Source organism: Monodon monoceros, unplaced genomic scaffold (genome assembly GCF_005190385.1).
Source record: "Monodon monoceros isolate NGI ecotype Baffin Bay Population unplaced genomic scaffold, NGI_Narwhal_1 Super_Scaffold_18, whole genome shotgun sequence".
Lineage (NCBI taxonomy): Eukaryota > Metazoa > Chordata > Mammalia > Artiodactyla > Monodontidae > Monodon > Monodon monoceros.
This window is the reverse complement of record NW_021703774.1, coordinates 128,123,800-128,138,149: the sequence shown is the minus strand read 5'-3', so window position 1 is coordinate 128,138,149 and position 14,350 is coordinate 128,123,800. Positions and strand designations below refer to the sequence as shown.

The window sequence follows — 14,350 nt, the reverse complement described above, 5'->3', positions numbered from 1 at the left end:
CTCAGTAAGCACCTGTACTGAGCAGATTCCTGAATTTCAGCTCACTTTCATCTCTTTCTCAAGGAATCTCCACCCTCAGCCCTTCCTGCCTAAGAAGGTCAAGTTCTGCACATATGACCCTCCTCTGGCCTCCCCTCCTATCTGGTTAGCCAAAGCTAACCAGAGACTGACCTGGAGAGAAAACCTCAGCTTCTAGAGAACCAAACTCAGACAACAGGATCCTCTCTGGAACTTGAACTCAGAGACAAAGGAGAGTGTGATAGTACAGTGAGGTGGCGGGGAAGGGGGGGGCGCGGGCACAGGTGCTGAGTTGAGCCAATGGTACTCAACGTGAAGACCAGTGACCACTTGCACCCGTGGAATATCCTCGGACCCAGAACGCTCTCCCTGCCACCTCAAGGATGCCTGGCCTCCTTCCAGGCCTCTTCTTAGATATCAATACTGCATTTTATAGCTCCTCACTCGCTTCATTAGAGCCGGCTTAAGGGAGTCTCTGTTTTCTGTATCAGAAGAACCCTGAGTCAGTATTACCAACAGCATGTACAGGTGAGGAACCTGAACTTCTTTGGTCAACGTGAATCACTTGCTCCGGCCCACAGGGCTAGTAATCCTTCTTTGAGGAAGACAGGAGTGATGGCCTTTATTATTTATTTATTTAAAAATCATACACATGGGGCTTCCCTGGTGGCGCAGTGGTTGAGAGTCCGCCTGCCGATGCAGGGGACACGGGTTCGTGCCCTGGTCCGGGAAGATCCCACGTGCCGCAGAGCCGCTGGGCCCGTGAGCCATGGCCGCTGAGCCTGCGCGTCCGGAGCCTGTGCTCCGCAACGGGAGAGGCCACAACAGTGAGAGGCCCGCGTACCAGAAAAAAAAAAAAAAATCATACAAATGATACATGAAAACGATCTCCTAAAACACTTAACCAATTACTAATGAAATGGCCCCCTGCTACACACTTGGTATCGCACCTAAGAAGTGCAGACCATGATCATACTAGGCTCTACTCAGCCACTACCCAACTTGACGTTCCTTGTCTTTTAAACCTTTCCCCAACTGTAGGATGGCTACATTTTTCAAGGCGGATGGGAGTGGGGTGGTAAGGACAAGCCGATGAACACAGCACTTGGAAACACTCAGCCCCGATGTCTGGTGCCCTGCTATGAAAATCAAAATTGATTTCACTGAGAGCCAGCATCTCTGGCTTCTGGGCAGAAACCAGGCGATGGAGGAGAACCAGCACCGAAGGCTGGAGCAAATTCTTCCCAAAGCCATATTTCTCTCCCCAATGTCCCTTGACGTCAGAGCAACAAACATCTCCAGCCAATAAATTTTATTTACTTTGGAGAAAAAATCGGAAGCGGGGAGGGAATCAGGGTTTGTGTCTTCTTCCACAATGCCTGTGTCCCCAGAAAGTTAAGTGAGGGGCAAGGCCCAGGCCCCAGAGCCCCGACAAGACAGTGAAGCTTTCCTTTTGAAAACAGACTTCTTTCCCTTGGAGAAGGAAACTTCAGCCAGCTTCTTCAGACACCACCGATCTATAACTGCCTGCATATCACATTAACCAGCTACTTGAGATCTTAGGGCAACATTTATTTTATCTGGGAAACTGCGACAAGCCTACTTTTATTGGGAGGGCCCCTCTTCTTTCCTTTAATCCTACTTTGAAATATTATCCATGTAGACTGGAAACTTCACAGAAAGGTCTATTAGAAGCCTCTTAGTCTAAACTCTGGGTCTGGAAGATTAGCATTCTGAAGCACAGAGAGGTTAGCAGTCCAGCTGTTAATCACACAGCTAGTTAGCAGTAGATCTAGGCTCCAATCCCGTGATGCCCTGGCTTCCAAGCCCGGGCCTCTTCCCACATAGTCTACTACAGAATAGCACCAAGTGGCCAGCTGTCTGACCCCCAGAGACAGAGAGAGCTCTGTCAATCCCAGTTTTATCATTTATTAGTTCCATATCCCCAGGCAAATCACTTAACCTCTCTGAGCCTCACTTTTGTCATCTGTACATCTGAGATTATGATTGTAACTATCTCTAGGATTACTGCACGCATGAAATGTGCCAGGGTTTGACACACACGGACCCTATTATTATATTGTACTGCTCCTGCTTCACATACTGAAGTGAATGGATCTGCCATGTGAAATGTGATAACTGTATCCGCACAGCTGCCCAGAGATAAGCAAGAAAAGATGGCTATCAAACCCATTTTACAGTTAGGAAAATTTAGTCCCCGGCAAAGATGACATAACTTGCGTGAGATCAGAGTTTTAAAACTGAGCACATTCTTAGCTGCCCTAACTGTCCTCCCTAGCACACCATCCGAGGAATGGGTTGACTTAGAAGTAAAGGTTACCTCTTTCCCCACCCTCCACAGAGCAAAACCGTCTATCTCTGGCTCAAACTCCACGACCCTTCCTTGTAAACTGGAATCAGCACAGTGCCTGGCACAAAGAAGAGACACGATGCAGTTTTGATGAATGAGTGAATTACTGTATCACTGAAGATCCTGATCTGCAGATAAGCTGGGCACTGCGTGGGCCCAGCTGCCTGAAGCACGCGTCTCGTTGCAGAAAGCTGGAGGCAGGCACACAAGAGCTCCAGGAGCAGCGAGCGAGAACCCCATTCTCTCCATGCCTTCCCATAGCCTGTTCTACGGGGAGGAAGACTTTGACAAGACCGAGAGCTAGGCCCCTGACCACAAGGGTCCCATCCAGAGCGTTTCCAAACCTAGCCCACATGGCTCAATCCAGGGCCCACAAGACAACTGTGAAGCACACGTGACCCTCCTCCAGCTAAAACAGATGTAATAACATTGCAGGCAAGGGGCAGTGAACAGGCCTGGGAGATGGCCCATCTGTCTTCCTAATTGTCAACTCTGCCCATAACAAAATTTGTCTCCCTGTCACACCTTAGGCTGCTACTGAACTGAAGCAAAACCAAGATATCCATCTTCCAGCCACGAGCAGCAGCCTTCACAAAGTGCGAGGGACAGAAAGAGGCTGTTTGACTAGGTGAAGCAGAGAGAGCTGGAAGGAGCCCTGGCCTGAGAGTCAGGAGCTGGGGTGGGGTGAGGGTGTGTCTGTGTGTTGCAGGGGTTATTGGGCAGTTACTGCACCTCACTGGGCCTCTGTTTCCTATAAAATTAAAGTCCAAAGTTCTGGAAAGTGGGGTCAATGGGGGAAGAGGAGGGCTGTGAATCATGTGGCATTGTATGCAAAATATTTTAGGTTATATGCATTTGGAAGAGAGTATCCATAATTTTCATCAGAATCTCAAAGATATACGTAACACTCCCCCCTCCATAAAAAAGTTAAAAAATACTAGACTAGATGGTTTTCTAGTCTAGTAAGCATTTACTGAGCACCTTCTATGTCCTTCTCTGTGTTAGGTACATGATAGGAGAGTCCTGCCTTGACGAAGCTCAGGTGCATTTTATGCTCGCCGTGATAGAAGCCTGTCAGGGGAGCTTCGGAAACAAAGACGAGGGAGCATTTGACTCTCTGGTCAGGAAAGGCCTTCGGGGTCGTGGGGGAACCTTACGTTAAATGTTGATGTTGAAAGCTGAGTGCGCATTCACTGGGTGAACAAGGAGGAAGTGTATTTTAGAGAAAGGGCAGCATGTGCAAAGGCAGCAAGCGTTCCAGGAACTTTCTGAAGGGCAATTGTGAGTAGAACATAGGAGATGCTCACTGGGGGCAGCGGGGGGAAGAAGCCAGAAATGAGGCTGGAAAGGCAAGCAGGGCCCAGATTAGGAAATGCCATGCCAGCCACCCTAAAAAATATTCCGTTGTAGGCAATGAGTTCATTCTAGTTTTAAAAGCCTAGGGTGAACCACCACGCCCAGCATGAATCTTTCTGATTTCTGGCAGAAGCCTTGGTCAGTCATGAACACAGTGGGCAACAGGGAACAACTGGAGGAAAGGACTGCTGCCTCTTGGCGCCCTGAGTGGGCATGGGCTGTCTGCAAAGGTGCCAGTAGTAAGTGCGTGCATGGGGCGGGTGAGTCCCGCACTGGCATGTTAGTCTCTCCTTCTTCTCTCCCGGCCAGGGGGACTCCAACTGCCCGTGATTATGGATGAGAAAGGAAGGTACTGATTGGCCCAGGTGATGGGATGCAGAAGTAAGGCACATGCCCATTTGGGCCCCCATTTGGTCATCACTCGGTAAACAGTCTTTCAGTCCCTCCAAAGGACTCTGCTACTTGCCTCAGGGCCCTCTCACATGCCGTTCCTTCTGCCAAGAAGACTGTTTCTGCCCTATTGAACTAGTTACTTCTTATCAGCCTTCCGACTAAGCGACTACTGTATGTATCACAGATTCTCATAGCGCCTTATCCTTTCCTTTCAAGCAGTTCAGCACTGTTTGTAATTCTATATTTATTTGAGTGAGTTGATTCAAGTCAGTCTTGGCCACTAGACTGCAAGCTCCATGAGGCCAGACAGTGCCAGTTTTGTTCATATCTGTATCCCACTCCCTCGCCTGGTGCCTGGCGCAGAGCAAGTATTTGTTGATTGAATGAAAGTCTGGTGTGGACCCTGAGCCATTCCCCATTCTCACTGCCCATTAACATTCCCCATAACTCAACTCACATTACGGTCCAGTGAGGAGGAGGCTTGGGACAGGGGCAGGAGGGTTGGACTTGAAAAGGCAATATCAGAGTGAACTCTGCCTTTATTCCAAATGTAGCTCTGTGTTCTCCTGTATCCTGTTTTGAAAGGCTCTAAGGGAACCCACATTTCGTTTACCCAGGCAAGTCCTTGGGAATCGTGTTCAGGATGCTTTCTCCCCAAGCCTCAACCGGGTCACCGGCTGCATCTGGTCCTCCCCTGGCCCTACTTGGTCAATAGGACTTTGCCCAGGCTTCACGGGGTCATCCTCAGAAAGGAGGAAGAGCCTCCATCTCCTCCTGGAAAACACCTCCTCCCGGCCCTCCAAGCCCAAACCCTAGGGCGCCTGGGAACCAAAACCACTGGTTCCTGCAGTCCTGGCAGATGCTCAGGGCAAGTGCAAATGCAGACCTGGTGTAGGGGCCATGGGGCTCGACTTTCCAAATCCCATGCTAAGTAACTGGCCACTCTGCAGGGACAAAGTACTTGGGGTCAAAAGTTTGACCTTAAGGGAGAGATGACAGGGAGGGAATCTCACCAGTGGCATGCATGCTCAGCAAAAGCGCCCTCGGCGGGGGCGGCGGCCAGCACATCCGGCCCCCCTAGAGGCCCCCTTGCCTCCACCCAAGGTCGTGGTCCAAAAGGAGCGCTGGAAAGTTCAGCCAGGGGCCGAGGGGTACCCGAGTAGGAATCGGGGGACGGCTTTTGCGGAAGAAGGGAGACTAGGAGCTCGATTCCTGGTAGTCCTGGGAGCCGGCGGAAGGGTGCCCCAGTCCCGCAAGCTGCATCCCGGACCGCAGCGCCGGGCTAGGAGGCTCTGGGCTCGGAGGCGCTGGGCGGGGGCTGCACCATCCGAGCCGCAAGGACAACGCGGCCTCCCCGCTCCCCAATATCCTCAGTCCCCGGCACTAGGGCGCGGGGAGCGGGTGGGGCGGAAGGCGAGTGGCGCCCGCCCTTGGGCAGCCCCCTCCCCGCGCGGGCTCGGACCCCGGTGGGGGGCAGGGGGCGCCAAGTCGGCCCAGGCTGCCGCAGCCTCTGCTTTAGGGGAGCCGGAGATGCGGCGCGGGGAGGGGGCGAGGCGAGTGGCGGAGGCAGAGGAAAGGGGCCGAGCGCCGGGGCCAAGACCCGGGTCGCGCCGGGCCGGTGCGGGCAGGGCCAGGGTGGCGGAGCGCCTTACCTCGGCGAGCCGCGGGAGGCCGGCGGGGGGCGCCGGCTGCGCCTCGGACTTCAGGGCGCACGCAGCCTCCGGGAGCACAGTCCCCGTCCCGGGCGCGCTCCACCAGGCTGGCGCACCCTCGTCGTCCGGGGCGCGCACCGCCTCGGGCGCCCTCTCGCCGGCGGGCTCGGCCTGAGCCCGGGGCGCACACCCAGCGGGGCACACCCACCGCTGCCGCTGCGGGACTGGCCAGGCGCGGGCGGCCGAAGCTGCGCCCGGCGTCGCCGGCTGCCAACACCACCCGAGTCCCCGCCTTCGCCAGGGGAAAAAAAGACTCCTGACGCGGCGCGGACTTTGGTGTGTAGGAAGGGGCGGCATTGCGAAACCGAGGGGAGGGTCTTAGACTTGATAAACTCAAAAAGCTTTTGGATGGAGTTTGGAGGAAAAACTTTTTGAAGAAAGCAAACTCCTAACCTGTGTAGAGCGCTTTTCAGAAATCCACAGTGCCTTCATATGCATTTACTTTAGTTCATCCTTACTACAACAGTAACTAACTGTTGAGGCATTTCTATCCTCTTACGGATGGGAAGACATCACACAAGGTAATGATTTGCCCAAGCCAGGACTAGAACCCAGTCTGGGTAACGGAGTCCGAGTGCAGTGAGGGGATGTACATCGCCCCGGGGATTTTTTCATTGCGGAGGTGGATGCAGGGTAGGGACGGATGTAAGCGACCTTTTCCTCTCTCCTAAGTCATTTCCTTTTCCTTTTGCTTTTTTGCTTCCCACCATTGCTTTAGCCCCACTAAGTCACTTCACACTTTCATCTCCCACGACGCCTTTTATCAGTTCACAATATTTGCATTTCAATCACTAACCTTGAATGACCTGCTCACTGCGTGCCATACCGTGCACAATAAACTTAGGAGCAAAGAGCTGGTACCGCCCCATTTTACGGATGGGGACACACAGGCATGGGAGGGGTAGAATGTATGGAACCTGCAGGACTCCAGACCCCAGCTCTGACCCACTATGCGCACCTTTCAGAGGGTCCATTGGTGCCAGGAAAAACCTAACCAAAGGGATTTCATTTTTAACACTGAAACTGTGAAGAGGGGAGATAATTGGGGGCAAGGGACACTTCTGAGACTTTCTTTTTCCCATTTTGATGGAAACATGGTTGTTATAATGAGTTACTTCCTCTAGGGCACCACTAGAAGCAAATCAATGGCCCTAGAGCCACAATAAATGGCGCAGAGTTTTGGCCTCAGTATTGGGAATAATAGGGAGCGGTGGGGACTGTGGTGCACTTGAGGGCAGCTCCAGGCTCCTGCCCAAGTGAAGGGGCTGCTGCTACCCAGCTCTCGCCAATTTTCGCCATTCAGGGCAACAAGTTAATATGACCAGATCGACCCAGTTTTCAAGAGAAGCTGTAAATCCAGATCTCTAAGTGAAGTTTCCCAGTTTGTTGACAGCTCATTTTTAAAATGCTAAGCACTTGATATATAAGTCAATATTGTTCAAGCAAAATGAAATTAGTTTATGGAACAGATCCAGCCCATGGAGCAGGGGTTTGTGCCCTTGAGTTTTGGATACTTCACACTATTTCATTTGGGCCTCCCATTGCCCCTACAGGATGGCCCAGCATGGATTACTATTTCCATTTTATGGAAGAGGACACCCCTGTTCAGGAGGTTTCCCTCACTAGCTCAAGGTTGCACAAGGTAATTGCTAGAGCTGGAACTGAAAGCTAGGCATTCTGATTCCTGATCCTGAAGCCTTTTCTCTCTGCATCCTCTGATCTCATTAAGATTTTGTTTCTTGGTTTCTAGGCATTGTGAGCCAAGTTAGGCATGGGGCTGGCACTGGGGTGTGGAGACAGAGCACCTTTCCTGGGAGGGTGGAGTGGGAGTGCCAGACTGCTGTCCTCGAAAGCTCAGCCTGATGACTCAGAGGTGAAGCTGTGTCTTGAGGGTAAAGCTGAGTCAGAGAAAACAAGGTCTGAATTGGGGCAGCTGGGGCTTCTGAATCCCAGATTAGTGTATTGAGAAACAGGATGAAAAACAAACTAAGCAACTACACCCACCCCCTAGCCCCTCACAAAACCAGAATCCATGGACTCCGAGACATGGGCTAGAGCATTGCCTATTTTTCCTGTCATGACAGGAAAGCAACAAGAATTAGACTGGAAAGTGGACCCTTGGGCGGTCCTGAGAAGAGAGAACCCTTTGCAGACAGCAGGTCTTTTAGAATCTCAGGTTTGGGCATCTCCACTGCAAGACTCAGCCTGGGCCTTTCAGACAGAGTGAGTCTGATAATCCAATTTAGAATGACTGCATCACACTTCTGGAGCCTGGAGCTGCATAATCAAGGAACTGAGCAGCAGACAGAGAACACAGTGCCTCCTTGCCTCCACCTTTTCCTGGAATTTGGGGTAGAGTGTAGGAGGATTAACAGGTATTCACCGTCTGCCATGTATGTGCCAGGCACTGGGTTGAGGATATTACATACGTGATCTCATTGGGACAATACAAACTGTGAAATGGCTCTTATTCTCCTTTCAAGGATGGGGAGGCACAGTGTCACTTGCCTGTGGGCACACAGCTAGTAAACTGGGGAGGTGGGTTCAAACACAGGTCTTGGTGACTCCAAAGACTGAATCTTCTCTAACTGGGGGCCTAGAAATTACAGCCAATGTGGAGATGGGTTACTCAGATCCTGCTTCAAGGAAGGACGCACCAGTCAATGGTGTGTTGGTAGTGTTTAATAACTGGCTCCCAGGGGGCAAATGTGTGCATAGGTACAGTCAATGCTCATTATTCCAGGAAGTTTTACAAAGTGGCAGCAAACACTGAAATTGCTAATATTGAACCATTGCTCCCAGGGAAAATACAGGATTAGGTTCCTATAAGCCTTTTGGCACATTTTCATCAACTGATCAATACATAGCTTTGTTTTATGTTTTTGTTTAAAGAAAAGTATATATATATATATATATATATATATATATATATATATACACACATTATATTTTTAATATGTATCATTGATTCATTAACATTGAACTAATGGCCAACTGTGCCATAACTCACACCTGAACAAAGGTTATCCAACACACGTATTTTCTCCAAAAAACAGCCTTCTTGTGCTTAGGAACTCTGGTAGCACTTCAGCAGTATGCTTTGGGGCTGCCTTAAACAGTGAAATCACCTGCAAAAAGTGTGAAAATGCAAAAGAGTGCCACCAAATAGACCACAAAAAGGACGTTTGTTTACAGCAAGAGGCTGAAATACGAAAGCAGAGGGTCACCTTGCAACCTCAGCTGGGAAGGTGCACACAAGTTGACTCAAAATTTTGGTAAAAATTTTGCACATATCCACAAATGACTACAAACTTGCTGCAAGTATTGATTTGGGGTTACAGATAAATTTTAGCAAAGTAAGTGAATTTGCAAACACAGAATCCACACGTTATGAGGAATGGCTGTGCATAAGGTATCCATGTACGCCTTCTGGGGCCCTTCATATCTGCTACCTATCCCTCCAGGTTTATCCCCCATTATCCTCCAGCCAGACTGGACACTTAACCATTCTCCAAATATGTCCCACACTTACCTAGCTTATGACTGAGCACAGGCCACTGCCTATACCTGGACTCTTTCCCCTCTGCCTCCCAACACGCACACACACACACACACGCTCTGTCTTTTCATGTCCAAATAATTCTGCCATGCAACAGTACCTTCTCCATAAAGGCCTTCCTGTTGCCCCAACAATGGGATTTCTCCATCCTTGGGACCACCGTGGCATTTTGAAGCCCGTGTCAGACACTGCTCATGTTCTACTGTATGGTCGGGGCCCTCAAGATGGCTGTTGTCTTGCTCTCTGTACATCCCCCTGCTGTCCAGTCCCTGCTTCACCTACACCCTACTCACACGACTATTCAATCCTCTTAATCATAGGGCTTAATCAGTAACGGCCTATGGCACTTGACCTCCGCCCCAGCTGCTGGTTTCTCTGGTAATTGATGAGCCAACCTGATGTCAATACCCCCTATAACTGGTAGATTCTACCCTCTCCCCTCTAGAAGACTGCTGCTAGGTCCTGCCACTGTCTGCTGTACATGGTGAGGTGTCACTCCAGGACTTCGCTTTGGACTTGTAAGATTCACTATCCAATATATACTTAATGTCTCTGTCGTTGTCTCCAGGCTCTTTCTTCGGCCTCGCAGCTGGACTCTTACAAGGTTTGCAGGTCTGTGGAGTAACAGTTACCTTGCAGGCCTGCAGCCTAACATCTACCTTGTATTACAAGGCAGCCTTAGTGATCTTCAAAAAACACAAATGTGATCATGCCCCTCCCCTGCTTAAACCCTCTGAAAGGCATCCCATTGCTCCTGGGATAAAACCTGGATTCCTTTAAGAAGGCTTACAAGTCTAGCCCCTTCCTACCTCTCCAGCTTCATTTTGTGTCCACCTCACCCTCACTTCTCTAGCCACGTGAGACTCCTTTAGTATCTCTAACATGCTGGGTTATTCCCTACCTGGAGTTCTCTGCACATGCTGTGTTTTCTTCTGCCTGGACTTTTCATCCCTCCAATTCTTTGTCTAGATAATTAATATTCATCCCATGAGTCTCAAGCATCACTTCTGTGAGGAATCTCTCTGATGTACCCCAACCTCCCCCTGGACTAACTTAGGAGTTCCTGGTCTCCAGTAGCATCTCTGCTTTTCTCGTAACACTCAGCATAATCTAAATTACGTGTTATTGCCCATTCTCCCACAAGATTGTAATTACATGAAGAGAGGCCTATTTTCAGCATCTAGTTCAGAATCTGGCACACATAAATGTAAATCTCTCAATAAATGTTTTATGAATGAATAAGTAACTAATTCTCCATTGTCTTCAGACCTATTTGGGGAGTGATAGGTTAGCAGATGGGTAAAATAATTATGGAGATGTCAAGTTTTCTCTTGCTTACTTGTGAGGTTAAATTACTACTATGTTGGTGTTTTATACCATGCTTAATTTTAAATTCAAAAAAGTTACTATTATCATTAAATTCAAAAGGAATATGTCCCCACTACATTATATCATACACAAAAATCATTTAGCTAATGTAGATTAAAGTGTGAAAGATAATCAATAAGCTTCCAGGATATAACATAGAAAAGACTCATGTCCTAGAAGGAGGCCAATAGGTCTTAAACAAGGCACTAAACCTAAAGAAAAGTATTGATAAACTTGGAATACATTAAAATTAAGAACTTTTGTTCATCAAAACTTATTGACACAATGGGAATTCCCTGGCGGTCCAGTGGTTAGGACTCCACGTTTCCACTGCAGGGGGCACGAGTTCCATCCCTGGTGGGGGAACTAAGATCCCGCATGCCTCATGGTGCAGCCAAAAAAAAAAAACTTATTGACACAAATCGCAATCATTTTATTCCCTCTTATGAAGGTGAGGGTTGGCTGACTTAGCTGGGCAGATGCTGGTTGGGGTTGAGTCATCTAAAGCTCATCTGAGATGGAACGTCCAAGATGGCTCTTTTACATGACTGGTTAATAAATGGTGGTTATTGATTGGGGGCTCTGCTAGGGCTGCTGACTTAGGAGTACCTCCACACGGCCTCTGCATATGGCTCGGACTTCTCACAGACTGGTGTCTCAAGAGCAAGTCTTCCAGAGAGGGAAGAAGTAGAAGCTGCCCAAGCTCTCAAAAGCCAGGACCAGAACTGATACAGCATTGCTTTCAACATGTCTTATTGATTAAGCAGTCACAGGGCAAGCCTAGATTCAGAGGGAGGGAGTAATAAACACCAGTTCTCAATGGGAGAGTGAAAAAGAATTTATAGTCACCTTTAATCTACTGCAATACTATTGAGAGAGTGACAGCAAGCCACAGACTAGGAGACTAATGTTCAAAAAACGTTATCAGTTGAATTGTGTCCCTCTCCCTCAAATTCATATGTTGAAGTCTTAACCCCTAGCACCCTAGAATGTGACTTTGTTTGGAAATAGGGTCATTGCAGATGTAATTAGTTAAGATGAAGTCATATTGGAGTAGGGTGTGTCCCTACTCCAATATGACTGGTGTCCTTATAAAAGGGGAAATTTGGATATGGAGACATGTACAGTGGGAGAATACCATGTGAAGATGAAATCAGAGATGTTCAAGCCAAGGAATAACAAAGGTGGCCAGCAAACCACCAGAAGCTAGGAGAAAATTGTGAAACAGACTTTTTCTCCTAGCCCTCAGCAGGAGCCAACTCTGCCAGCACCTTGATCTGACTTCTAGCCTCCAGAATTGTGAGACAATACATTTCTGTTGTTTAAGCCACCCAGTTGACGGTACTTTGTTATGGCTCTCCAAGGAAATTAGTACAATATATAAAGAATGTCTGCAAAGCAATACGAAAAAAAATCCAATAGAGAAATGAGCAAAAGTTTAAGCAAACACTTCATGATAGAAGACATTCAAAGGTCAACCATATGAAAAAATGCTCAATATCACTAGTTATTAGAGAAATGTAAATTATTCCTCAATAAGGTCTCACTGTACACACTTCAGAATAACTTATGGTAAAAACGTTAATATCAATAATACAAAGTGTTGGCAAAGATATAGAGCAAATGGAACACATAAACATTGCTCCTGGAGTGTAAGTTGGTAAAAACCACCTTGGAAAACTGTCTGAATCTACTAATGACCCAGTAAGTCCACTCCTAGACATAGACCAAATAAAAATGTGTACATATGTACAACATGGGGCATAATCATGAATGGTTATAACACTACTATTCTTAATTTCCCCAAACTAGAAACAGTCTAAATTTATATCCAGTGCAGAATGGAGAAATAAACAGTGTTTTAGCACTGCAGTGTAATACTATACAGCAGTGAGGATGAACCAGTCCCTGCTACATTTAAACAACATGAATGAATTTCACAAAAATGAATAATGAGCACCAAGAACAGAGTACAGAATATATTATTCCATTTAATAAAGTTCAAACACAGGAAAAACTGCTCTGATGAGAGAAATCAGGGTAGTGGATATCTTTGGAAAGGAGTGAGCGACTATGAGGTAGCACAATGGAGATTTGGAGGGGAGGGTGATATATATATATTTTTTTTCAATCTGGGTGATATTTACTTTGTGAAAATTCATTGAATTGTACTTTGTGGGCTTTTCTGTGTGTTATACTTCAATGTAAAATTTTATTTAAAAATTAAGTACATTCCAGAGTGTCAAGTCATCTTTACCCACTGATAACTGGAAATACTAGTCATGCTTTTCACCTTTGTAATGATTTATTAATGTGTTCTACTGGAATATCATTCTGAGCATCTTTGAGGTTTTGTAAAGAAAAAAGAGATTTCAAGTTCAATTTCTTTATCTTTTTATATAATGAAGCTTTGTGTGTATGTGAAATATTCAATGTTGATTAACTATTTAAAACTTGGTTAAATCATAGAGTGGACGATAGCATATTAAGCAAGGATTTGACACTAAGTTGGGAGGCACAGGTGATCCATTGGATGACAGAATTGGTCATCAAACTGATCTCAACGTCAGCTTGCATTCTAATCTCCATGTGGATGGCAGCCTCCACTCCAACCTTCCTGAACATGTAATTCCTCCAACTCCAGGAGCTCTCCCTCCCTCACTTCCAAGTTATTTCACATATAGCATTCTCTGCCTAGAATGGTCTTACATAGCTCTTCACCTATCTAACTCCTTCTGAGTCTAGTTCAGGTATCCCTGACCCTTATGATAGACCATCTCTGAGATGTTCCCCAGCGAGTGCCTCATCCTGGTCTTCATGCCCTGTGCAATCCCTTCCTTTGAGTGTGGGCTACACCCAGTGATTCACTTCTAAGAAATAGAATATGACATAAGTGATGGGATATCACTCATAAGACTAGGTTACAAAAAGACCATGGCTTCCATCTTGGGCTCCCTCTCCTCTTGCCTTGTTCTCACTCTTTTTCTCTCAGAACCCTTGCTCAAGGAAGTCAGGTGCCTTGTTGTGAGTAGTCCTAGGGAGAGGCCCACATAGCAAGAAACTGATGCGTTTGGCCAACAGCCAGTGAGGACCTGAGGCCTGCCAACAGCCAGGTGAGTGGGGTATTGATTCAGAATGAATCCTCCCCAAGTCAAGCATTGAGATGACTGCAGTCCCAGATGACACCTTGACTGCAGCCTTGTGAGACCTTGAGCCAGAGGTACCAACTAAGCAGTACCCAGATTTCTGACCCACAGAAATGGTGATCTAATACATGTTTGTGTTTTAAGCAGCTAAAGTTTGGTATAATTTGTTACACAGCAATAGATGACTAATACAGCCCCCACCTTCACTTCTCCCAGCCCCAGTTGGACTCACTGCCCCTGTTGTACCCAATGCTTCCCAGAATCACAGCATTTATCACACATTATAGTAATCTACTGCTTACTTGCCAACCTCTTCCATGAAAATGACCAGGGACCATGTCATAACTTTTTTTTATTCCACTTCCTAGAGCTTAGTTTTACTCAATACGTGTTTGATTAACACATGAAAGACGAAATAGATGCTAGC

General features: G+C 47.4%; 1 protein-coding gene across 1 annotated transcript in view; it reads right to left on the bottom strand.

The window, feature by feature from the left end:
• The window catches only part of KANK4 (KN motif and ankyrin repeat domains 4), a 68,151-nt gene extending 62,296 nt beyond the window's left edge, over positions 1 to 5,855 (bottom strand). The window contains exon 1 of the mRNA XM_029229760.1: positions 5,791 to 5,855. The gene's annotated coding sequence lies outside the window, so the exon portion shown is untranslated. The remainder of the gene's footprint in view (positions 1 to 5,790) is intronic.
• Positions 5,856 to 14,350: the final 8,495 nt, after the last annotated feature.